Source organism: Oncorhynchus clarkii, chromosome 16 (genome assembly GCF_045791955.1).
Source record: "Oncorhynchus clarkii lewisi isolate Uvic-CL-2024 chromosome 16, UVic_Ocla_1.0, whole genome shotgun sequence".
Classification (NCBI taxonomy): Eukaryota; Metazoa; Chordata; class Actinopteri; order Salmoniformes; family Salmonidae; genus Oncorhynchus; species Oncorhynchus clarkii.
In genome coordinates this window covers 69,092,646-69,115,927 of record NC_092162.1, presented here as the reverse complement: position 1 = coordinate 69,115,927, position 23,282 = coordinate 69,092,646, and the positions used below count along the sequence as shown (strand labels likewise).

The 23,282-nt window shown below is 40.4% G+C and overlaps 34 non-coding genes across 34 annotated transcripts; all 34 read left to right on the top strand.

Moving 5' to 3' along the window:
- Positions 1-272: 272 nt before the first annotated feature.
- Positions 273-346, top strand: trnat-agu (transfer RNA threonine (anticodon AGU)). Its single transcript has one exon. It is a non-coding gene; the product is annotated as a tRNA-Thr (tRNA).
- A 284-nt stretch (positions 347-630) lies between these two features.
- trnah-gug (transfer RNA histidin (anticodon GUG)) lies at positions 631-702 on the top strand. The gene has a single exon. It is a non-coding gene; the product is annotated as a tRNA-His (tRNA).
- Positions 703-1,648: 946 nt separating this feature from the next.
- Positions 1,649-1,722, top strand: trnat-agu (transfer RNA threonine (anticodon AGU)). The gene has a single exon. It is a non-coding gene; the product is annotated as a tRNA-Thr (tRNA).
- A 284-nt stretch (positions 1,723-2,006) lies between these two features.
- trnah-gug (transfer RNA histidin (anticodon GUG)) lies at positions 2,007-2,078 on the top strand. Its single transcript has one exon. It is a non-coding gene; the product is annotated as a tRNA-His (tRNA).
- Positions 2,079-3,024: 946 nt separating this feature from the next.
- trnat-agu (transfer RNA threonine (anticodon AGU)) lies at positions 3,025-3,098 on the top strand. Its single transcript has one exon. It is a non-coding gene; the product is annotated as a tRNA-Thr (tRNA).
- Positions 3,099-3,382: 284 nt separating this feature from the next.
- On the top strand, positions 3,383-3,454 carry trnah-gug (transfer RNA histidin (anticodon GUG)). The gene has a single exon. It is a non-coding gene; the product is annotated as a tRNA-His (tRNA).
- Positions 3,455-4,400: 946 nt separating this feature from the next.
- Positions 4,401-4,474, top strand: trnat-agu (transfer RNA threonine (anticodon AGU)). Its single transcript has one exon. It is a non-coding gene; the product is annotated as a tRNA-Thr (tRNA).
- A 284-nt stretch (positions 4,475-4,758) lies between these two features.
- On the top strand, positions 4,759-4,830 carry trnah-gug (transfer RNA histidin (anticodon GUG)). Its single transcript has one exon. It is a non-coding gene; the product is annotated as a tRNA-His (tRNA).
- Positions 4,831-5,776: 946 nt separating this feature from the next.
- On the top strand, positions 5,777-5,850 carry trnat-agu (transfer RNA threonine (anticodon AGU)). Its single transcript has one exon. It is a non-coding gene; the product is annotated as a tRNA-Thr (tRNA).
- A 284-nt stretch (positions 5,851-6,134) lies between these two features.
- trnah-gug (transfer RNA histidin (anticodon GUG)) lies at positions 6,135-6,206 on the top strand. Its single transcript has one exon. It is a non-coding gene; the product is annotated as a tRNA-His (tRNA).
- A 946-nt stretch (positions 6,207-7,152) lies between these two features.
- trnat-agu (transfer RNA threonine (anticodon AGU)) lies at positions 7,153-7,226 on the top strand. Its single transcript has one exon. It is a non-coding gene; the product is annotated as a tRNA-Thr (tRNA).
- A 284-nt stretch (positions 7,227-7,510) lies between these two features.
- Positions 7,511-7,582, top strand: trnah-gug (transfer RNA histidin (anticodon GUG)). Its single transcript has one exon. It is a non-coding gene; the product is annotated as a tRNA-His (tRNA).
- A 946-nt stretch (positions 7,583-8,528) lies between these two features.
- Positions 8,529-8,602, top strand: trnat-agu (transfer RNA threonine (anticodon AGU)). The gene has a single exon. It is a non-coding gene; the product is annotated as a tRNA-Thr (tRNA).
- Positions 8,603-8,886: 284 nt separating this feature from the next.
- On the top strand, positions 8,887-8,958 carry trnah-gug (transfer RNA histidin (anticodon GUG)). The gene has a single exon. It is a non-coding gene; the product is annotated as a tRNA-His (tRNA).
- Positions 8,959-9,904: 946 nt separating this feature from the next.
- On the top strand, positions 9,905-9,978 carry trnat-agu (transfer RNA threonine (anticodon AGU)). Its single transcript has one exon. It is a non-coding gene; the product is annotated as a tRNA-Thr (tRNA).
- Positions 9,979-10,262: 284 nt separating this feature from the next.
- trnah-gug (transfer RNA histidin (anticodon GUG)) lies at positions 10,263-10,334 on the top strand. The gene has a single exon. It is a non-coding gene; the product is annotated as a tRNA-His (tRNA).
- A 946-nt stretch (positions 10,335-11,280) lies between these two features.
- Positions 11,281-11,354, top strand: trnat-agu (transfer RNA threonine (anticodon AGU)). The gene has a single exon. It is a non-coding gene; the product is annotated as a tRNA-Thr (tRNA).
- Positions 11,355-11,638: 284 nt separating this feature from the next.
- trnah-gug (transfer RNA histidin (anticodon GUG)) lies at positions 11,639-11,710 on the top strand. Its single transcript has one exon. It is a non-coding gene; the product is annotated as a tRNA-His (tRNA).
- Positions 11,711-12,656: 946 nt separating this feature from the next.
- Positions 12,657-12,730, top strand: trnat-agu (transfer RNA threonine (anticodon AGU)). Its single transcript has one exon. It is a non-coding gene; the product is annotated as a tRNA-Thr (tRNA).
- A 284-nt stretch (positions 12,731-13,014) lies between these two features.
- On the top strand, positions 13,015-13,086 carry trnah-gug (transfer RNA histidin (anticodon GUG)). The gene has a single exon. It is a non-coding gene; the product is annotated as a tRNA-His (tRNA).
- A 946-nt stretch (positions 13,087-14,032) lies between these two features.
- Positions 14,033-14,106, top strand: trnat-agu (transfer RNA threonine (anticodon AGU)). The gene has a single exon. It is a non-coding gene; the product is annotated as a tRNA-Thr (tRNA).
- A 284-nt stretch (positions 14,107-14,390) lies between these two features.
- Positions 14,391-14,462, top strand: trnah-gug (transfer RNA histidin (anticodon GUG)). The gene has a single exon. It is a non-coding gene; the product is annotated as a tRNA-His (tRNA).
- Positions 14,463-15,408: 946 nt separating this feature from the next.
- trnat-agu (transfer RNA threonine (anticodon AGU)) lies at positions 15,409-15,482 on the top strand. The gene has a single exon. It is a non-coding gene; the product is annotated as a tRNA-Thr (tRNA).
- Positions 15,483-15,766: 284 nt separating this feature from the next.
- trnah-gug (transfer RNA histidin (anticodon GUG)) lies at positions 15,767-15,838 on the top strand. The gene has a single exon. It is a non-coding gene; the product is annotated as a tRNA-His (tRNA).
- Positions 15,839-16,784: 946 nt separating this feature from the next.
- trnat-agu (transfer RNA threonine (anticodon AGU)) lies at positions 16,785-16,858 on the top strand. The gene has a single exon. It is a non-coding gene; the product is annotated as a tRNA-Thr (tRNA).
- Positions 16,859-17,142: 284 nt separating this feature from the next.
- trnah-gug (transfer RNA histidin (anticodon GUG)) lies at positions 17,143-17,214 on the top strand. Its single transcript has one exon. It is a non-coding gene; the product is annotated as a tRNA-His (tRNA).
- A 946-nt stretch (positions 17,215-18,160) lies between these two features.
- Positions 18,161-18,234, top strand: trnat-agu (transfer RNA threonine (anticodon AGU)). Its single transcript has one exon. It is a non-coding gene; the product is annotated as a tRNA-Thr (tRNA).
- A 284-nt stretch (positions 18,235-18,518) lies between these two features.
- Positions 18,519-18,590, top strand: trnah-gug (transfer RNA histidin (anticodon GUG)). Its single transcript has one exon. It is a non-coding gene; the product is annotated as a tRNA-His (tRNA).
- Positions 18,591-19,536: 946 nt separating this feature from the next.
- On the top strand, positions 19,537-19,610 carry trnat-agu (transfer RNA threonine (anticodon AGU)). Its single transcript has one exon. It is a non-coding gene; the product is annotated as a tRNA-Thr (tRNA).
- Positions 19,611-19,894: 284 nt separating this feature from the next.
- On the top strand, positions 19,895-19,966 carry trnah-gug (transfer RNA histidin (anticodon GUG)). The gene has a single exon. It is a non-coding gene; the product is annotated as a tRNA-His (tRNA).
- A 946-nt stretch (positions 19,967-20,912) lies between these two features.
- Positions 20,913-20,986, top strand: trnat-agu (transfer RNA threonine (anticodon AGU)). Its single transcript has one exon. It is a non-coding gene; the product is annotated as a tRNA-Thr (tRNA).
- Positions 20,987-21,270: 284 nt separating this feature from the next.
- On the top strand, positions 21,271-21,342 carry trnah-gug (transfer RNA histidin (anticodon GUG)). Its single transcript has one exon. It is a non-coding gene; the product is annotated as a tRNA-His (tRNA).
- Positions 21,343-22,288: 946 nt separating this feature from the next.
- Positions 22,289-22,362, top strand: trnat-agu (transfer RNA threonine (anticodon AGU)). Its single transcript has one exon. It is a non-coding gene; the product is annotated as a tRNA-Thr (tRNA).
- Positions 22,363-22,646: 284 nt separating this feature from the next.
- Positions 22,647-22,718, top strand: trnah-gug (transfer RNA histidin (anticodon GUG)). The gene has a single exon. It is a non-coding gene; the product is annotated as a tRNA-His (tRNA).
- The last annotated feature ends 564 nt before the right edge of the window (positions 22,719-23,282 follow it).

Genomic DNA, 23,282 nt, shown 5'->3' with positions numbered 1-23,282 from the left:
AGCTACTTTTAGGACCAGCAATAGCTACTTTCCTTCCTGAGGATTTGGCAACACTGCCTCTCACATGCTCAGGCCCACTTTGCGTCCCAAAACGTAGCTTAAGAAACCCTGTTGCTAGACAATTGAAGGTGTCTGTATCGTTTCCGATATTAGTAAAAGACATCTCTTTTGTGATGTGATTTTGCTATACAGAGATGTGGGTTAAATTAATGAGACTGGTTTGATTCAAATAGGTGTGGGTGTTCACATCTGCAACATATATGACTTTTATGGGTGCTGTGGCTTAGTTGGTTAAAGTGCCTGTCTAGTAAACAGGAGATCCTGAGTTCAAATCTCAGCAGTACCTTTTTATTGTTCACATTGGTGGAGAAGGTCAGAGGGGAGGGCACTCAGGTTTTCTCACCAATGGGTTTAGAGAATTAGAGATGACGTGAGGAGGATGCAATTGAGATATTCCAATGTCACGGAAAAAGGGCACTTTTTGAATGAGAAAAAACCTACCGACTGTGTAAAGCTCCACTGTTTCTTCAGTTTATTCATTATCGAGACCAAAATGAAAAGAGTTTAGTCAGCTTGTGCACATCACTTTCACAGCCTATGTAGGCTTTACAAAGCCAGCTCTTGTAGCCGGCCGTGATCGTATAGTGGTTAGTACTCTGCGTTGTGGTCGCAGCAACCCCGGTTCGAATCCGGGTCACGGCACTGCAATGTAATTTTAGAAGGGTTGTTTTTTGAATGAGTTAAGACTTACTATGCAAGCTAAGAAACTCAGCAACTCTGCCGTTTGACAAAGTTCCCCACCATATTGTAGGTTAATTACTTACACGAAATGATTCATCTGCTGTTTCAAAAGTTTTTAAAATTTTTAAGCTCCAGAGCCAAATGAGAAATGCAGTGTCCTCGAACGACCAACATTATGAAGAAATAGTATATGATTCTGAATGTTCACTCATATCTCGCGACCCACCTATGACATGTTAATAACCGCTTTGGGTCCCAAATCATAGTTTAAGAATTCATGTCAGAGGTTCTTGAGTTTATTCATCTCGAGACCCAAATGAAAAATGTACTGTTCTCGAATGATCATAGTTACGAAGAAATAGTATGTGATTACCATTGATTACTGATATCTCGCTACCCACCTCTCACCAGTGTTGCCAACTTAGCGACTTTGTCGCTATATTTAGTGAGTATTCAGAAAAAAGACAAGAATCGACAGAAGAAAGTTCAATTGTAGTTCTAAACATACTTCGGGTGTTTTTTACTCACTTTTTGTCTCTCCCGAGACGTTATTCCTCTCTCCTACAGCGTCAATCACAATTACATCCACTTGGCCAATTATGAAAATGATGTGATGACGTAATTTAGCGACTTCTAGCTACTTTTAGGACCAGCAATAGCTACTTTCCTTCCTGAGGATTTGGCAACACTGCCTCTCACATGCTCAGGCCCACTTTGCGTCCCAAAACGTAGCTTAAGAAACCCTGTTGCTAGACAATTGAAGGTGTCTGTATCGTTTCCGATATTAGTAAAAGACATCTCTTTTGTGATGTGATTTTGCTATACAGAGATGTGGGTTAAATTAATGAGACTGGTTTGATTCAAATAGGTGTGGGTGTTCACATCTGCAACATATATGACTTTTATGGGTGCTGTGGCTTAGTTGGTTAAAGTGCCTGTCTAGTAAACAGGAGATCCTGAGTTCAAATCTCAGCAGTACCTTTTTATTGTTCACATTGGTGGAGAAGGTCAGAGGGGAGGGCACTCAGGTTTTCTCACCAATGGGTTTAGAGAATTAGAGATGACGTGAGGAGGATGCAATTGAGATATTCCAATGTCACGGAAAAAGGGCACTTTTTGAATGAGAAAAAACCTACCGACTGTGTAAAGCTCCACTGTTTCTTCAGTTTATTCATTATCGAGACCAAAATGAAAAGAGTTTAGTCAGCTTGTGCACATCACTTTCACAGCCTATGTAGGCTTTACAAAGCCAGCTCTTGTAGCTGGCCGTGATCGTATAGTGGTTAGTACTCTGCGTTGTGGTCGCAGCAACCCCGGTTCGAATCCGGGTCACGGCACTGCAATGTAATTTTAGAAGGGTTGTTTTTTGAATGAGTTAAGACTTACTATGCAAGCTAAGAAACTCAGCAACTCTGCCGTTTGACAAAGTTCCCCACCATATTGTAGGTTAATTACTTACACGAAATGATTCATCTGCTGTTTCAAAAGTTTTTAAAATTTTTAAGCTCCAGAGCCAAATGAGAAATGCAGTGTCCTCGAACGACCAACATTATGAAGAAATAGTATATGATTCTGAATGTTCACTCATATCTCGCGACCCACCTATGACATGTTAATAACCGCTTTGGGTCCCAAATCATAGTTTAAGAATTCATGTCAGAGGTTCTTGAGTTTATTCATCTCGAGACCCAAATGAAAAATGTACTGTTCTCGAATGATCATAGTTACGAAGAAATAGTATGTGATTACCATTGATTACTGATATCTCGCTACCCACCTCTCACCAGTGTTGCCAACTTAGCGACTTTGTCGCTATATTTAGTGAGTATTCAGAAAAAAGACAAGAATCGACAGAAGAAAGTTCAATTGTAGTTCTAAACATACTTCGGGTGTTTTTTACTCACTTTTTGTCTCTCCCGAGACGTTATTCCTCTCTCCTACAGCGTCAATCACAATTACATCCACTTGGCCAATTATGAAAATGATGTGATGACGTAATTTAGCGACTTCTAGCTACTTTTAGGACCAGCAATAGCTACTTTCCTTCCTGAGGATTTGGCAACACTGCCTCTCACATGCTCAGGCCCACTTTGCGTCCCAAAACGTAGCTTAAGAAACCCTGTTGCTAGACAATTGAAGGTGTCTGTATCGTTTCCGATATTAGTAAAAGACATCTCTTTTGTGATGTGATTTTGCTATACAGAGATGTGGGTTAAATTAATGAGACTGGTTTGATTCAAATAGGTGTGGGTGTTCACATCTGCAACATATATGACTTTTATGGGTGCTGTGGCTTAGTTGGTTAAAGTGCCTGTCTAGTAAACAGGAGATCCTGAGTTCAAATCTCAGCAGTACCTTTTTATTGTTCACATTGGTGGAGAAGGTCAGAGGGGAGGGCACTCAGGTTTTCTCACCAATGGGTTTAGAGAATTAGAGATGACGTGAGGAGGATGCAATTGAGATATTCCAATGTCACGGAAAAAGGGCACTTTTTGAATGAGAAAAAACCTACCGACTGTGTAAAGCTCCACTGTTTCTTCAGTTTATTCATTATCGAGACCAAAATGAAAAGAGTTTAGTCAGCTTGTGCACATCACTTTCACAGCCTATGTAGGCTTTACAAAGCCAGCTCTTGTAGCTGGCCGTGATCGTATAGTGGTTAGTACTCTGCGTTGTGGTCGCAGCAACCCCGGTTCGAATCCGGGTCACGGCACTGCAATGTAATTTTAGAAGGGTTGTTTTTTGAATGAGTTAAGACTTACTATGCAAGCTAAGAAACTCAGCAACTCTGCCGTTTGACAAAGTTCCCCACCATATTGTAGGTTAATTACTTACACGAAATGATTCATCTGCTGTTTCAAAAGTTTTTAAAATTTTTAAGCTCCAGAGCCAAATGAGAAATGCAGTGTCCTCGAACGACCAACATTATGAAGAAATAGTATATGATTCTGAATGTTCACTCATATCTCGCGACCCACCTATGACATGTTAATAACCGCTTTGGGTCCCAAATCATAGTTTAAGAATTCATGTCAGAGGTTCTTGAGTTTATTCATCTCGAGACCCAAATGAAAAATGTACTGTTCTCGAATGATCATAGTTACGAAGAAATAGTATGTGATTACCATTGATTACTGATATCTCGCTACCCACCTCTCACCAGTGTTGCCAACTTAGCGACTTTGTCGCTATATTTAGTGAGTATTCAGAAAAAAGACAAGAATCGACAGAAGAAAGTTCAATTGTAGTTCTAAACATACTTCGGGTGTTTTTTACTCACTTTTTGTCTCTCCCGAGACGTTATTCCTCTCTCCTACAGCGTCAATCACAATTACATCCACTTGGCCAATTATGAAAATGATGTGATGACGTAATTTAGCGACTTCTAGCTACTTTTAGGACCAGCAATAGCTACTTTCCTTCCTGAGGATTTGGCAACACTGCCTCTCACATGCTCAGGCCCACTTTGCGTCCCAAAACGTAGCTTAAGAAACCCTGTTGCTAGACAATTGAAGGTGTCTGTATCGTTTCCGATATTAGTAAAAGACATCTCTTTTGTGATGTGATTTTGCTATACAGAGATGTGGGTTAAATTAATGAGACTGGTTTGATTCAAATAGGTGTGGGTGTTCACATCTGCAACATATATGACTTTTATGGGTGCTGTGGCTTAGTTGGTTAAAGTGCCTGTCTAGTAAACAGGAGATCCTGAGTTCAAATCTCAGCAGTACCTTTTTATTGTTCACATTGGTGGAGAAGGTCAGAGGGGAGGGCACTCAGGTTTTCTCACCAATGGGTTTAGAGAATTAGAGATGACGTGAGGAGGATGCAATTGAGATATTCCAATGTCACGGAAAAAGGGCACTTTTTGAATGAGAAAAAACCTACCGACTGTGTAAAGCTCCACTGTTTCTTCAGTTTATTCATTATCGAGACCAAAATGAAAAGAGTTTAGTCAGCTTGTGCACATCACTTTCACAGCCTATGTAGGCTTTACAAAGCCAGCTCTTGTAGCTGGCCGTGATCGTATAGTGGTTAGTACTCTGCGTTGTGGTCGCAGCAACCCCGGTTCGAATCCGGGTCACGGCACTGCAATGTAATTTTAGAAGGGTTGTTTTTTGAATGAGTTAAGACTTACTATGCAAGCTAAGAAACTCAGCAACTCTGCCGTTTGACAAAGTTCCCCACCATATTGTAGGTTAATTACTTACACGAAATGATTCATCTGCTGTTTCAAAAGTTTTTAAAATTTTTAAGCTCCAGAGCCAAATGAGAAATGCAGTGTCCTCGAACGACCAACATTATGAAGAAATAGTATATGATTCTGAATGTTCACTCATATCTCGCGACCCACCTATGACATGTTAATAACCGCTTTGGGTCCCAAATCATAGTTTAAGAATTCATGTCAGAGGTTCTTGAGTTTATTCATCTCGAGACCCAAATGAAAAATGTACTGTTCTCGAATGATCATAGTTACGAAGAAATAGTATGTGATTACCATTGATTACTGATATCTCGCTACCCACCTCTCACCAGTGTTGCCAACTTAGCGACTTTGTCGCTATATTTAGTGAGTATTCAGAAAAAAGACAAGAATCGACAGAAGAAAGTTCAATTGTAGTTCTAAACATACTTCGGGTGTTTTTTACTCACTTTTTGTCTCTCCCGAGACGTTATTCCTCTCTCCTACAGCGTCAATCACAATTACATCCACTTGGCCAATTATGAAAATGATGTGATGACGTAATTTAGCGACTTCTAGCTACTTTTAGGACCAGCAATAGCTACTTTCCTTCCTGAGGATTTGGCAACACTGCCTCTCACATGCTCAGGCCCACTTTGCGTCCCAAAACGTAGCTTAAGAAACCCTGTTGCTAGACAATTGAAGGTGTCTGTATCGTTTCCGATATTAGTAAAAGACATCTCTTTTGTGATGTGATTTTGCTATACAGAGATGTGGGTTAAATTAATGAGACTGGTTTGATTCAAATAGGTGTGGGTGTTCACATCTGCAACATATATGACTTTTATGGGTGCTGTGGCTTAGTTGGTTAAAGTGCCTGTCTAGTAAACAGGAGATCCTGAGTTCAAATCTCAGCAGTACCTTTTTATTGTTCACATTGGTGGAGAAGGTCAGAGGGGAGGGCACTCAGGTTTTCTCACCAATGGGTTTAGAGAATTAGAGATGACGTGAGGAGGATGCAATTGAGATATTCCAATGTCACGGAAAAAGGGCACTTTTTGAATGAGAAAAAACCTACCGACTGTGTAAAGCTCCACTGTTTCTTCAGTTTATTCATTATCGAGACCAAAATGAAAAGAGTTTAGTCAGCTTGTGCACATCACTTTCACAGCCTATGTAGGCTTTACAAAGCCAGCTCTTGTAGCTGGCCGTGATCGTATAGTGGTTAGTACTCTGCGTTGTGGTCGCAGCAACCCCGGTTCGAATCCGGGTCACGGCACTGCAATGTAATTTTAGAAGGGTTGTTTTTTGAATGAGTTAAGACTTACTATGCAAGCTAAGAAACTCAGCAACTCTGCCGTTTGACAAAGTTCCCCACCATATTGTAGGTTAATTACTTACACGAAATGATTCATCTGCTGTTTCAAAAGTTTTTAAAATTTTTAAGCTCCAGAGCCAAATGAGAAATGCAGTGTCCTCGAACGACCAACATTATGAAGAAATAGTATATGATTCTGAATGTTCACTCATATCTCGCGACCCACCTATGACATGTTAATAACCGCTTTGGGTCCCAAATCATAGTTTAAGAATTCATGTCAGAGGTTCTTGAGTTTATTCATCTCGAGACCCAAATGAAAAATGTACTGTTCTCGAATGATCATAGTTACGAAGAAATAGTATGTGATTACCATTGATTACTGATATCTCGCTACCCACCTCTCACCAGTGTTGCCAACTTAGCGACTTTGTCGCTATATTTAGTGAGTATTCAGAAAAAAGACAAGAATCGACAGAAGAAAGTTCAATTGTAGTTCTAAACATACTTCGGGTGTTTTTTACTCACTTTTTGTCTCTCCCGAGACGTTATTCCTCTCTCCTACAGCGTCAATCACAATTACATCCACTTGGCCAATTATGAAAATGATGTGATGACGTAATTTAGCGACTTCTAGCTACTTTTAGGACCAGCAATAGCTACTTTCCTTCCTGAGGATTTGGCAACACTGCCTCTCACATGCTCAGGCCCACTTTGCGTCCCAAAACGTAGCTTAAGAAACCCTGTTGCTAGACAATTGAAGGTGTCTGTATCGTTTCCGATATTAGTAAAAGACATCTCTTTTGTGATGTGATTTTGCTATACAGAGATGTGGGTTAAATTAATGAGACTGGTTTGATTCAAATAGGTGTGGGTGTTCACATCTGCAACATATATGACTTTTATGGGTGCTGTGGCTTAGTTGGTTAAAGTGCCTGTCTAGTAAACAGGAGATCCTGAGTTCAAATCTCAGCAGTACCTTTTTATTGTTCACATTGGTGGAGAAGGTCAGAGGGGAGGGCACTCAGGTTTTCTCACCAATGGGTTTAGAGAATTAGAGATGACGTGAGGAGGATGCAATTGAGATATTCCAATGTCACGGAAAAAGGGCACTTTTTGAATGAGAAAAAACCTACCGACTGTGTAAAGCTCCACTGTTTCTTCAGTTTATTCATTATCGAGACCAAAATGAAAAGAGTTTAGTCAGCTTGTGCACATCACTTTCACAGCCTATGTAGGCTTTACAAAGCCAGCTCTTGTAGCCGGCCGTGATCGTATAGTGGTTAGTACTCTGCGTTGTGGTCGCAGCAACCCCGGTTCGAATCCGGGTCACGGCACTGCAATGTAATTTTAGAAGGGTTGTTTTTTGAATGAGTTAAGACTTACTACGCAAGCTAAGAAACTCAGCAACTCTGCCGTTTGACAAAGTTCCCCACCATATTGTAGGTTAATTACTTACACGAAATGATTCATCTGCTGTTTCAAACGTTTTTACAATTTTTAAGCTCCAGAGCCAAATGAGAAATGCAGTGTCCTCGAACGACCAACATTATGAAGAAATAGTATATGATTCTGAATGTTCACTCATATCTCGCGACCCACCTATGACATGTTAATAACCGCTTTGGGTCCCAAATCATAGTTTAAGAATTCATGTCAGAGGTTCTTGAGTTTATTCATCTCGAGACCCAAATGAAAAATGTACTGTTCTCGAATGATCATAGTTACGAAGAAATAGTATGTGATTACCATTGATTACTGATATCTCGCTACCCACCTCTCACCAGTGTTGCCAACTTAGCGACTTTGTCGCTATATTTAGTGAGTATTCAGAAAAAAGACAAGAATCGACAGAAGAAAGTTCAATTGTAGTTCTAAACATACTTCGGGTGTTTTTTACTCACTTTTTGTCTCTCCCGAGACGTTATTCCTCTCTCCTACAGCGTCAATCACAATTACATCCACTTGGCCAATTATGAAAATGATGTGATGACGTAATTTAGCGACTTCTAGCTACTTTTAGGACCAGCAATAGCTACTTTCCTTCCTGAGGATTTGGCAACACTGCCTCTCACATGCTCAGGCCCACTTTGCGTCCCAAAACGTAGCTTAAGAAACCCTGTTGCTAGACAATTGAAGGTGTCTGTATCGTTTCCGATATTAGTAAAAGACATCTCTTTTGTGATGTGATTTTGCTATACAGAGATGTGGGTTAAATTAATGAGACTGGTTTGATTCAAATAGGTGTGGGTGTTCACATCTGCAACATATATGACTTTTATGGGTGCTGTGGCTTAGTTGGTTAAAGTGCCTGTCTAGTAAACAGGAGATCCTGAGTTCAAATCTCAGCAGTACCTTTTTATTGTTCACATTGGTGGAGAAGGTCAGAGGGGAGGGCACTCAGGTTTTCTCACCAATGGGTTTAGAGAATTAGAGATGACGTGAGGAGGATGCAATTGAGATATTCCAATGTCACGGAAAAAGGGCACTTTTTGAATGAGAAAAAACCTACCGACTGTGTAAAGCTCCACTGTTTCTTCAGTTTATTCATTATCGAGACCAAAATGAAAAGAGTTTAGTCAGCTTGTGCACATCACTTTCACAGCCTATGTAGGCTTTACAAAGCCAGCTCTTGTAGCCGGCCGTGATCGTATAGTGGTTAGTACTCTGCGTTGTGGTCGCAGCAACCCCGGTTCGAATCCGGGTCACGGCACTGCAATGTAATTTTAGAAGGGTTGTTTTTTGAATGAGTTAAGACTTACTATGCAAGCTAAGAAACTCAGCAACTCTGCCGTTTGACAAAGTTCCCCACCATATTGTAGGTTAATTACTTACACGAAATGATTCATCTGCTGTTTCAAACGTTTTTACAATTTTTAAGCTCCAGAGCCAAATGAGAAATGCAGTGTCCTCGAACGACCAACATTATGAAGAAATAGTATATGATTCTGAATGTTCACTCATATCTCGCGACCCACCTATGACATGTTAATAACCGCTTTGGGTCCCAAATCATAGTTTAAGAATTCATGTCAGAGGTTCTTGAGTTTATTCATCTCGAGACCCAAATGAAAAATGTACTGTTCTCGAATGATCATAGTTACGAAGAAATAGTATGTGATTACCATTGATTACTGATATCTCGCTACCCACCTCTCACCAGTGTTGCCAACTTAGCGACTTTGTCGCTATATTTAGTGAGTATTCAGAAAAAAGACAAGAATCGACAGAAGAAAGTTCAATTGTAGTTCTAAACATACTTCGGGTGTTTTTTACTCACTTTTTGTCTCTCCCGAGACGTTATTCCTCTCTCCTACAGCGTCAATCACAATTACATCCACTTGGCCAATTATGAAAATGATGTGATGACGTAATTTAGCGACTTCTAGCTACTTTTAGGACCAGCAATAGCTACTTTCCTTCCTGAGGATTTGGCAACACTGCCTCTCACATGCTCAGGCCCACTTTGCGTCCCAAAACGTAGCTTAAGAAACCCTGTTGCTAGACAATTGAAGGTGTCTGTATCGTTTCCGATATTAGTAAAAGACATCTCTTTTGTGATGTGATTTTGCTATACAGAGATGTGGGTTAAATTAATGAGACTGGTTTGATTCAAATAGGTGTGGGTGTTCACATCTGCAACATATATGACTTTTATGGGTGCTGTGGCTTAGTTGGTTAAAGTGCCTGTCTAGTAAACAGGAGATCCTGAGTTCAAATCTCAGCAGTACCTTTTTATTGTTCACATTGGTGGAGAAGGTCAGAGGGGAGGGCACTCAGGTTTTCTCACCAATGGGTTTAGAGAATTAGAGATGACGTGAGGAGGATGCAATTGAGATATTCCAATGTCACGGAAAAAGGGCACTTTTTGAATGAGAAAAAACCTACCGACTGTGTAAAGCTCCACTGTTTCTTCAGTTTATTCATTATCGAGACCAAAATGAAAAGAGTTTAGTCAGCTTGTGCACATCACTTTCACAGCCTATGTAGGCTTTACAAAGCCAGCTCTTGTAGCCGGCCGTGATCGTATAGTGGTTAGTACTCTGCGTTGTGGTCGCAGCAACCCCGGTTCGAATCCGGGTCACGGCACTGCAATGTAATTTTAGAAGGGTTGTTTTTTGAATGAGTTAAGACTTACTATGCAAGCTAAGAAACTCAGCAACTCTGCCGTTTGACAAAGTTCCCCACCATATTGTAGGTTAATTACTTACACGAAATGATTCATCTGCTGTTTCAAACGTTTTTACAATTTTTAAGCTCCAGAGCCAAATGAGAAATGCAGTGTCCTCGAACGACCAACATTATGAAGAAATAGTATATGATTCTGAATGTTCACTCATATCTCGCGACCCACCTATGACATGTTAATAACCGCTTTGGGTCCCAAATCATAGTTTAAGAATTCATGTCAGAGGTTCTTGAGTTTATTCATCTCGAGACCCAAATGAAAAATGTACTGTTCTCGAATGATCATAGTTACGAAGAAATAGTATGTGATTACCATTGATTACTGATATCTCGCTACCCACCTCTCACCAGTGTTGCCAACTTAGCGACTTTGTCGCTATATTTAGTGAGTATTCAGAAAAAAGACAAGAATCGACAGAAGAAAGTTCAATTGTAGTTCTAAACATACTTCGGGTGTTTTTTACTCACTTTTTGTCTCTCCCGAGACGTTATTCCTCTCTCCTACAGCGTCAATCACAATTACATCCACTTGGCCAATTATGAAAATGATGTGATGACGTAATTTAGCGACTTCTAGCTACTTTTAGGACCAGCAATAGCTACTTTCCTTCCTGAGGATTTGGCAACACTGCCTCTCACATGCTCAGGCCCACTTTGCGTCCCAAAACGTAGCTTAAGAAACCCTGTTGCTAGACAATTGAAGGTGTCTGTATCGTTTCCGATATTAGTAAAAGACATCTCTTTTGTGATGTGATTTTGCTATACAGAGATGTGGGTTAAATTAATGAGACTGGTTTGATTCAAATAGGTGTGGGTGTTCACATCTGCAACATATATGACTTTTATGGGTGCTGTGGCTTAGTTGGTTAAAGTGCCTGTCTAGTAAACAGGAGATCCTGAGTTCAAATCTCAGCAGTACCTTTTTATTGTTCACATTGGTGGAGAAGGTCAGAGGGGAGGGCACTCAGGTTTTCTCACCAATGGGTTTAGAGAATTAGAGATGACGTGAGGAGGATGCAATTGAGATATTCCAATGTCACGGAAAAAGGGCACTTTTTGAATGAGAAAAAACCTACCGACTGTGTAAAGCTCCACTGTTTCTTCAGTTTATTCATTATCGAGACCAAAATGAAAAGAGTTTAGTCAGCTTGTGCACATCACTTTCACAGCCTATGTAGGCTTTACAAAGCCAGCTCTTGTAGCCGGCCGTGATCGTATAGTGGTTAGTACTCTGCGTTGTGGTCGCAGCAACCCCGGTTCGAATCCGGGTCACGGCACTGCAATGTAATTTTAGAAGGGTTGTTTTTTGAATGAGTTAAGACTTACTATGCAAGCTAAGAAACTCAGCAACTCTGCCGTTTGACAAAGTTCCCCACCATATTGTAGGTTAATTACTTACACGAAATGATTCATCTGCTGTTTCAAACGTTTTTACAATTTTTAAGCTCCAGAGCCAAATGAGAAATGCAGTGTCCTCGAACGACCAACATTATGAAGAAATAGTATATGATTCTGAATGTTCACTCATATCTCGCGACCCACCTATGACATGTTAATAACCGCTTTGGGTCCCAAATCATAGTTTAAGAATTCATGTCAGAGGTTCTTGAGTTTATTCATCTCGAGACCCAAATGAAAAATGTACTGTTCTCGAATGATCATAGTTACGAAGAAATAGTATGTGATTACCATTGATTACTGATATCTCGCTACCCACCTCTCACCAGTGTTGCCAACTTAGCGACTTTGTCGCTATATTTAGTGAGTATTCAGAAAAAAGACAAGAATCGACAGAAGAAAGTTCAATTGTAGTTCTAAACATACTTCGGGTGTTTTTTACTCACTTTTTGTCTCTCCCGAGACGTTATTCCTCTCTCCTACAGCGTCAATCACAATTACATCCACTTGGCCAATTATGAAAATGATGTGATGACGTAATTTAGCGACTTCTAGCTACTTTTAGGACCAGCAATAGCTACTTTCCTTCCTGAGGATTTGGCAACACTGCCTCTCACATGCTCAGGCCCACTTTGCGTCCCAAAACGTAGCTTAAGAAACCCTGTTGCTAGACAATTGAAGGTGTCTGTATCGTTTCCGATATTAGTAAAAGACATCTCTTTTGTGATGTGATTTTGCTATACAGAGATGTGGGTTAAATTAATGAGACTGGTTTGATTCAAATAGGTGTGGGTGTTCACATCTGCAACATATATGACTTTTATGGGTGCTGTGGCTTAGTTGGTTAAAGTGCCTGTCTAGTAAACAGGAGATCCTGAGTTCAAATCTCAGCAGTACCTTTTTATTGTTCACATTGGTGGAGAAGGTCAGAGGGGAGGGCACTCAGGTTTTCTCACCAATGGGTTTAGAGAATTAGAGATGACGTGAGGAGGATGCAATTGAGATATTCCAATGTCACGGAAAAAGGGCACTTTTTGAATGAGAAAAAACCTACCGACTGTGTAAAGCTCCACTGTTTCTTCAGTTTATTCATTATCGAGACCAAAATGAAAAGAGTTTAGTCAGCTTGTGCACATCACTTTCACAGCCTATGTAGGCTTTACAAAGCCAGCTCTTGTAGCCGGCCGTGATCGTATAGTGGTTAGTACTCTGCGTTGTGGTCGCAGCAACCCCGGTTCGAATCCGGGTCACGGCACTGCAATGTAATTTTAGAAGGGTTGTTTTTTGAATGAGTTAAGACTTACTATGCAAGCTAAGAAACTCAGCAACTCTGCCGTTTGACAAAGTTCCCCACCATATTGTAGGTTAATTACTTACACGAAATGATTCATCTGCTGTTTCAAACGTTTTTACAATTTTTAAGCTCCAGAGCCAAATGAGAAATGCAGTGTCCTCGAACGACCAACATTATGAAGAAATAGTATATGATTCTGAATGTTCACTCATATCTCGCGACCCACCTATGACATGTTAATAACCGCTTTGGGTCCCAAATCATAGTTTAAGAATTCATGTCAGAGGTTCTTGAGTTTATTCATCTCGAGACCCAAATGAAAAATGTACTGTTCTCGAATGATCATAGTTACGAAGAAATAGTATGTGATTACCATTGATTACTGATATCTCGCTACCCACCTCTCACCAGTGTTGCCAACTTAGCGACTTTGTCGCTATATTTAGTGAGTATTCAGAAAAAAGACAAGAATCGACAGAAGAAAGTTCAATTGTAGTTCTAAACATACTTCGGGTGTTTTTTACTCACTTTTTGTCTCTCCCGAGACGTTATTCCTCTCTCCTACAGCGTCAATCACAATTACATCCACTTGGCCAATTATGAAAATGATGTGATGACGTCATTTAGCGACTTCTAGCTACTTTTAGGACCAGCAATAGCTACTTTCCTTCCTGAGGATTTGGCAACACTGCCTCTCACATGCTCAGGCCCACTTTGCGTCCCAAAACGTAGCTTAAGAAACCCTGTTGCTAGACAATTGAAGGTGTCTGTATCGTTTCCGATATTAGTAAAAGACATCTCTTTTGTGATGTGATTTTGCTATACAGAGATGTGGGTTAAATTAATGAGACTGGTTTGATTCAAATAGGTGTGGGTGTTCACATCTGCAACATATATGACTTTTATGGGTGCTGTGGCTTAGTTGGTTAAAGTGCCTGTCTAGTAAACAGGAGATCCTGAGTTCAAATCTCAGCAGTACCTTTTTATTGTTCACATTGGTGGAGAAGGTCAGAGGGGAGGGCACTCAGGTTTTCTCACCAATGGGTTTAGAGAATTAGAGATGACGTGAGGAGGATGCAATTGAGATATTCCAATGTCACGGAAAAAGGGCACTTTTTGAATGAGAAAAAACCTACCGACTGTGTAAAGCTCCACTGTTTCTTCAGTTTATTCATTATCGAGACCAAAATGAAAAGAGTTTAGTCAGCTTGTGCACATCACTTTCACAGCCTATGTAGGCTTTACAAAGCCAGCTCTTGTAGCCGGCCGTGATCGTATAGTGGTTAGTACTCTGCGTTGTGGTCGCAGCAACCCCGGTTCGAATCCGGGTCACGGCACTGCAATGTAATTTTAGAAGGGTTGTTTTTTGAATGAGTTAAGACTTACTATGCAAGCTAAGAAACTCAGCAACTCTGCCGTTTGACAAAGTTCCCCACCATATTGTAGGTTAATTACTTACACGAAATGATTCATCTGCTGTTTCAAACGTTTTTACAATTTTTAAGCTCCAGAGCCAAATGAGAAATGCAGTGTCCTCGAACGACCAACATTATGAAGAAATAGTATATGATTCTGAATGTTCACTCATATCTCGCGACCCACCTATGACATGTTAATAACCGCTTTGGGTCCCAAATCATAGTTTAAGAATTCATGTCAGAGGTTCTTGAGTTTATTCATCTCGAGACCCAAATGAAAAATGTACTGTTCTCGAATGATCATAGTTACGAAGAAATAGTATGTGATTACCATTGATTACTGATATCTCGCTACCCACCTCTCACCAGTGTTGCCAACTTAGCGACTTTGTCGCTATATTTAGTGAGTATTCAGAAAAAAGACAAGAATCGACAGAAGAAAGTTCAATTGTAGTTCTAAACATACTTCGGGTGTTTTTTACTCACTTTTTGTCTCTCCCGAGACGTTATTCCTCTCTCCTACAGCGTCAATCACAATTACATCCACTTGGCCAATTATGAAAATGATGTGATGACGTAATTTAGCGACTTCTAGCTACTTTTAGGACCAGCAATAGCTACTTTCCTTCCTGAGGATTTGGCAACACTGCCTCTCACATGCTCAGGCCCACTTTGCGTCCCAAAACGTAGCTTAAGAAACCCTGTTGCTAGACAATTGAAGGTGTCTGTATCGTTTCCGATATTAGTAAAAGACATCTCTTTTGTGATGTGATTTTGCTATACAGAGATGTGGGTTAAATTAATGAGACTGGTTTGATTCAAATAGGTGTGGGTGTTCACATCTGCAACATATATGACTTTTATGGGTGCTGTGGCTTAGTTGGTTAAAGTGCCTGTCTAGTAAACAGGAGATCCTGAGTTCAAATCTCAGCAGTACCTTTTTATTGTTCACATTGGTGGAGAAGGTCAGAGGGGAGGGCACTCAGGTTTTCTCACCAATGGGTTTAGAGAATTAGAGATGACGTGAGGAGGATGCAATTGAGATATTCCAATGTCACGGAAAAAGGGCACTTTTTGAATGAGAAAAAACCTACCGACTGTGTAAAGCTCCACTGTTTCTTCAGTTTATTCATTATCGAGACCAAAATGAAAAGAGTTTAGTCAGCTTGTGCACATCACTTTCACAGCCTATGTAGGCTTTACAAAGCCAGCTCTTGTAGCCGGCCGTGATCGTATAGTGGTTAGTACTCTGCGTTGTGGTCGCAGCAACCCCGGTTCGAATCCGGGTCACGGCACTGCAATGTAATTTTAGAAGGGTTGTTTTTTGAATGAGTTAAGACTTACTATGCAAGCTAAGAAACTCAGCAACTCTGCCGTTTGACAAAGTTCCCCACCATATTGTAGGTTAATTACTTACACGAAATGATTCATCTGCTGTTTCAAACGTTTTTACAATTTTTAAGCTCCAGAGCCAAATGAGAAATGCAGTGTCCTCGAACGACCAACATTATGAAGAAATAGTATATGATTCTGAATGTTCACTCATATCTCGCGACCCACCTATGACATGTTAATAACCGCTTTGGGTCCCAAATCATAGTTTAAGAATTCATGTCAGAGGTTCTTGAGTTTATTCATCTCGAGACCCAAATGAAAAATGTACTGTTCTCGAATGATCATAGTTACGAAGAAATAGTATGTGATTACCATTGATTACTGATATCTCGCTACCCACCTCTCACCAGTGTTGCCAACTTAGCGACTTTGTCGCTATATTTAGTGAGTATTCAGAAAAAAGACAAGAATCGACAGAAGAAAGTTCAATTGTAGTTCTAAACATACTTCGGGTGTTTTTTACTCACTTTTTGTCTCTCCCGAGACGTTATTCCTCTCTCCTACAGCGTCAATCACAATTACATCCACTTGGCCAATTATGAAAATGATGTGATGACGTCATTTAGCGACTTCTAGCTACTTTTAGGACCAGCAATAGCTACTTTCCTTCCTGAGGATTTGGCAACACTGCCTCTCACATGCTCAGGCCCACTTTGCGTCCCAAAACGTAGCTTAAGAAACCCTGTTGCTAGACAATTGAAGGTGTCTGTATCGTTTCCGATATTAGTAAAAGACATCTCTTTTGTGATGTGATTTTGCTATACAGAGATGTGGGTTAAATTAATGAGACTGGTTTGATTCAAATAGGTGTGGGTGTTCACATCTGCAACATATATGACTTTTATGGGTGCTGTGGCTTAGTTGGTTAAAGTGCCTGTCTAGTAAACAGGAGATCCTGAGTTCAAATCTCAGCAGTACCTTTTTATTGTTCACATTGGTGGAGAAGGTCAGAGGGGAGGGCACTCAGGTTTTCTCACCAATGGGTTTAGAGAATTAGAGATGACGTGAGGAGGATGCAATTGAGATATTCCAATGTCACGGAAAAAGGGCACTTTTTGAATGAGAAAAAACCTACCGACTGTGTAAAGCTCCACTGTTTCTTCAGTTTATTCATTATCGAGACCAAAATGAAAAGAGTTTAGTCAGCTTGTGCACATCACTTTCACAGCCTATGTAGGCTTTACAAAGCCAGCTCTTGTAGCCGGCCGTGATCGTATAGTGGTTAGTACTCTGCGTTGTGGTCGCAGCAACCCCGGTTCGAATCCGGGTCACGGCACTGCAATGTAATTTTAGAAGGGTTGTTTTTTGAATGAGTTAAGACTTACTATGCAAGCTAAGAAACTCAGCAACTCTGCCGTTTGACAAAGTTCCCCACCATATTGTAGGTTAATTACTTACACGAAATGATTCATCTGCTGTTTCAGACGTTTTTACAATTTTTAAGCTCCAGAGCCAAATGAGAAATGCAGTGTCCTCGAACGACCAACATTATGAAGAAATAGTATATGATTCTGAATGTTCACTCATATCTCGCGACCCACCTATGACATGTTAATAACCGCTTTGGGTCCCAAATCATAGTTTAAGAATTCATGTCAGAGGTTCTTGAGTTTATTCATCTCGAGACCCAAATGAAAAATGTACTGTTCTCGAATGATCATAGTTACGAAGAAATAGTATGTGATTACCATTGATTACTGATATCTCGCTACCCACCTCTCACCAGTGTTGCCAACTTAGCGACTTTGTCGCTATATTTAGTGAGTATTCAGAAAAAAGACAAGAATCGACAGAAGAAAGTTCAATTGTAGTTCTAAACATACTTAGGGTGTTTTTTACTCACTTTTTGTCTCTCCCGAGACGTTATTCCTCTCTCCTACAGCGTCAATCACAATTACATCCACTTGGCCAATTATGAAAATTATGTGATGACGTCATTTAGCGACTTCTAGCTACTTTTAGGACCAGCAATAGCTACTTTCCTTCCTGAGGATTTGGCAACACTGCCTCTCACATGCTCAGGCCCACTTTGCGTCCCAAAACGTAGCTTAAGAAACCCTGTTGCTAGACAATTGAAGGTGTCTGTATCGTTTCCAATATTAGTAAAAGACATCTCTTTTGTGATGTGATTTTGCTATACAGAGATGTGGGTTAAATTAATGAGACTGGTTTGATTCAAATAGGTGTGGGTGTTCACATCTGCAACATATATGACTTTTATGGGTGCTGTGGCTTAGTTGGTTAAAGTGCCTGTCTAGTAAACAGGAGATCCTGAGTTCAAATCTCAGCAGTACCTTTTTATTGTTCACATTGGTGGAGAAGGTCAGAGGGGAGGGCACTCAGGTTTTCTCACCAATGGGTTTAGAGAATTAGAGATGACGTGAGGAGGATGCAATTGAGATATTCCAATGTCACGGAAAAAGGGCACTTTTTGAATGAGAAAAAACCTACCGACTGTGTAAAGCTCCACTGTTTCTTCAGTTTATTCATTATCGAGACCAAAATGAAAAGAGTTTAGTCAGCTTGTGCACATCACTTTCACAGCCTATGTAGGCTTTACAAAGCCAGCTCTTGTAGCCGGCCGTGATCGTATAGTGGTTAGTACTCTGCGTTGTGGTCGCAGCAACCCCGGTTCGAATCCGGGTCACGGCACTGCAATGTAATTTTAGAAGGGTTGTTTTTTGAATGAGTTAAGACTTACTATGCAAGCTAAGAAACTCAGCAACTCTGCCGTTTGACAAAGTTCCCCACCATATTGTAGGTTAATTACTTACACGAAATGATTCATCTGCTGTTTCAGACGTTTTTACAATTTTTAAGCTCCAGAGCCAAATGAGAAATGCAGTGTCCTCGAACGACCAACATTATGAAGAAATAGTATATGATTCTGAATGTTCACTCATATCTCGCGACCCACCTATGACATGTTAATAACCGCTTTGGGTCCCAAATCATAGTTTAAGAATTCATGTCAGAGGTTCTTGAGTTTATTCATCTCGAGACCCAAATGAAAAATGTACTGTTCTCGAATGATCATAGTTACGAAGAAATAGTATGTGATTACCATTGATTACTGATATCTCGCTACCCACCTCTCACCAGTGTTGCCAACTTAGCGACTTTGTCGCTATATTTAGTGAGTATTCAGAAAAAAGACAAGAATCGACAGAAGAAAGTTCAATTGTAGTTCTAAACATACTTAGGGTGTTTTTTACTCACTTTTTGTCTCTCCCGAGACGTTATTCCTCTCTCCTACAGCGTCAATCACAATTACATCCACTTGGCCAATTATGAAAATGATGTGATGACGTCATTTAGCGACTTCTAGCTACTTTTAGGACCAGCAATAGCTACTTTCCTTCCTGAGGATTTGGCAACACTGCCTCTCACATGCTCAGGCCCACTTTGCGTCCCAAAACGTAGCTTAAGAAACCCTGTTGCTAGACAATTGAAGGTGTCTGTATCGTTTCCAATATTACTAAAAGACATCTCTTTTGTGATGTGATTTTGCTATACAGAGATGTGGGTTAAATTAATGAGACTGGTTTGATTCAAATAGGTGTGGGTGTTCACATCTGCAACATATATGACTTTTATGGGTGCTGTGGCTTAGTTGGTTAAAGTGCCTGTCTAGTAAACAGGAGATCCTGAGTTCAAATCTCAGCAGTACCTTTTTATTGTTCACATTGGTGGAGAAGGTCAGAGGGGAGGGCACTCAGGTTTTCTCACCAATGGGTTTAGAGAATTAGAGATGACGTGAGGAGGATGCAATTGAGATATTCCAATGTCACGGAAAAAGGGCACTTTTTGAATGAGAAAAAACCTACCGACTGTGTAAAGCTCCACTGTTTCTTCAGTTTATTCATTATCGAGACCAAAATGAAAAGAGTTTAGTCAGCTTGTGCACATCACTTTCACAGCCTATGTAGGCTTTACAAAGCCAGCTCTTGTAGCCGGCCGTGATCGTATAGTGGTTAGTACTCTGCGTTGTGGTCGCAGCAACCCCGGTTCGAATCCGGGTCACGGCACTGCAATGTAATTTTAGAAGGGTTGTTTTTTGAATGAGTTAAGACTTACTATGCAAGCTAAGAAACTCAGCAACTCTGCCGTTTGACAAAGTTCCCCACCATATTGTAGGTTAATTACTTACACGAAATGATTCATCTGCTGTTTCAAACGTTTTTACAATTTTTAAGCTCCAGAGCCAAATGAGAAATGCAGTGTCCTCGAACGACCAACATTATGAAGAAATAGTATATGATTCTGAATGTTCACTCATATCTCGCGACCCACCTATGACATGTTAATAACCGCTTTGGGTCCCAAATCATAGTTTAAGAATTCATGTCAGAGGTTCTTGAGTTTATTCATCTCGAGACCCAAATGAAAAATGTACTGTTCTCGAATGATCATAGTTACGAAGAAATAGTATGTGATTACCATTGATTACTGATATCTCGCTACCCACCTCTCACCAGTGTTGCCAACTTAGCGACTTTGTCGCTATATTTAGTGAGTATTCAGAAAAAAGACAAGAATCGACAGAAGAAAGTTCAATTGTAGTTCTAAACATACTTAGGGTGTTTTTTACTCACTTTTTGTCTCTCCCGAGACGTTATTCCTCTCTCCTACAGCGTCAATCACAATTACATCCACTTGGCCAATTATGAAAATTATGTGATGACGTAATTTAGCGACTTCTAGCTACTTTTAGGACCAGCAATAGCTACTTTCCTTCCTGAGGATTTGGCAACACTGCCTCTCACATGCTCAGGCCCACTTTGCGTCCCAAAACGTAGCTTAAGAAACCCTGTTGCTAGACAATTGAAGGTGTCTGTATCGTTTCCAATATTACTAAAAGACATCTCTTTTGTGATGTGATTTTGCTAGACAGAGATGTGGGTTAAATTAATGAGACTGGTTTGATTCAAATAGGTGTGGGTGTTCACATCTGCAACATATATGACTTTTATGGGTGCTGTGGCTTAGTTGGTTAAAGTGCCTGTCTAGTAAACAGGAGATCCTGAGTTCAAATCTCAGCAGTACCTTTTTATTGTTCACATTGGTGGAGAAGGTCAGAGGGGAGGGCACTCAGGTTTTCTCACCAATGGGTTTAGAGAATTAGAGATGACGTGAGGAGGATGCAATTGAGATATTCCAATGTCACGGAAAAAGGGCACTTTTTGAATGAGAAAAAACCTACCGACTGTGTAAAGCTCCACTGTTTCTTCAGTTTATTCATTATCGAGACCAAAATGAAAAGAGTTTAGTCAGCTTGTGCACATCACTTTCACAGCCTATGTAGGCTTTACAAAGCCAGCTCTTGTAGCCGGCCGTGATCGTATAGTGGTTAGTACTCTGCGTTGTGGTCGCAGCAACCCCGGTTCGAATCCGGGTCACGGCACTGCAATGTAATTTTAGAAGGGTTGTTTTTTGAATGAGTTAAGACTTACTATGCAAGCTAAGAAACTCAGCAACTCTGCCGTTTGACAAAGTTCCCCACCATATTGTAGGTTAATTACTTACACGAAATGATTCATCTGCTGTTTCAGACGTTTTTACCATTTTTAAGCTCCAGAGCCAAATGAGAAATGCAGTGTCCTCGAACGACCAACATTATGAAGAAATAGTATATGATTCTGAATGTTCACTCATATCTCGCGACCCACCTATGACATGTTAATAACCGCTTTGGGTCCCAAATCATAGTTTAAGAATTCATGTCAGAGGTTCTTGAGTTTATTCATCTCGAGACCCAAATGAAAAATGTACTGTTCTCGAATGATCATAGGTACGAAGAAATAGTATGTGATTACCATTGATTACTGATATCTCGCTACCCACCTCTCACCAGTGTTGCCAACTTAGCGACTTTGTCGCTATATTTAGTGAGTATTCAGAAAAAAGACAAGAATCGACAGAAGAAAGTTCAATTGTAGTTCTAAACATACTTAGGGTGTTTTTTACTCACTTTTTGTCTCTCCCGAGACGTTATTCCTCTCTCCTACAGCGTCAATCACAATTACATCCACTTGGCCAATTATGAAAATTATGTGATGACGTCATTTAGCGACTTCTAGCTACTTTTAGGACCAGCAATAGCTACTTTCCTTCCTGAGGATTTGGCAACACTGCCTCTCACATGCTCAGGCCCACTTTGCGTCCCAAAACGTAGCTTAAGAAACCCTGTTGCTAGACAATTGAAGGTGTCTGTATCGTTTCCAATATTACTAAAAGACATCTCTTTTGTGATGTGATTTTGCTAGACAGAGATGTGGGTTAAATTAATGAGACTGGTTTGATTCAAATAGGTGTGGGTGTTCACATCTGCAACATATATGACTTTTATGGGTGCTGTGGCTTAGTTGGTTAAAGTGCCTGTCTAGTAAACAGGAGATCCTGAGTTCAAATCTCAGCAGTACCTTTTTATTGTTCACATTGGTGGAGAAGGTCAGAGGGGAGGGCACTCAGGTTTTCTCACCAATGGGTTTAGAGAATTAGAGATGACGTGAGGAGGATGCAATTGAGATATTCCAATGTCACGGAAAAAGGGCACTTTTTGAATGAGAAAAAACCTACCGACTGTGTAAAGCTCCACTGTTTCTTCAGTTTATTCATTATCGAGACCAAAATGAAAAGAGTTTAGTCAGCTTGTGCACATCACTTTCACAGCCTATGTAGGCTTTACAAAGCCAGCTCTTGTAGCCGGCCGTGATCGTATAGTGGTTAGTACTCTGCGTTGTGGTCGCAGCAACCCCGGTTCGAATCCGGGTCACGGCACTGCAATGTAATTTTAGAAGGGTTGTTTTTTGAATGAGTTAAGACTTACTACGCAAGCTAAGAAACTCAGCAACTCTGCCGTTTGACAAAGTTCCCCACCATATTGTAGGTTAATTACTTACACGAAATGATTAATCTGCTGTTTCAGACGTTTTTACCATTTTTAAGCTCCAGAGCCAAATGAGAAATGCAGTGTCCTCGAACGACCAACATTATGAAGAAATAGTATATGATTCTGAATGTTCACTCATATCTCGCGACCCACCTATGACATGTTAATAACCGCTTTGGGTCCCAAATCATAGTTTAAGAATTCATGTCAGAGGTTCTTGAGTTTATTCATCTCGAGACCCAAATGAAAAATGTACTGTTCTCGAATGATCATAGGTACGAAGAAATAGTATGTGATTACCATTGATTACTGATATCTCGCTACCCACCTCTCACCAGTGTTGCCAACTTAGCGACTTTGTCGCTATATTTAGTGAGTATTCAGAAAAAAGACAAGAATCGACAGAAGAAAGTTCAATTGTAGTTCTAAACATACTTAGGGTGTTTTTTACT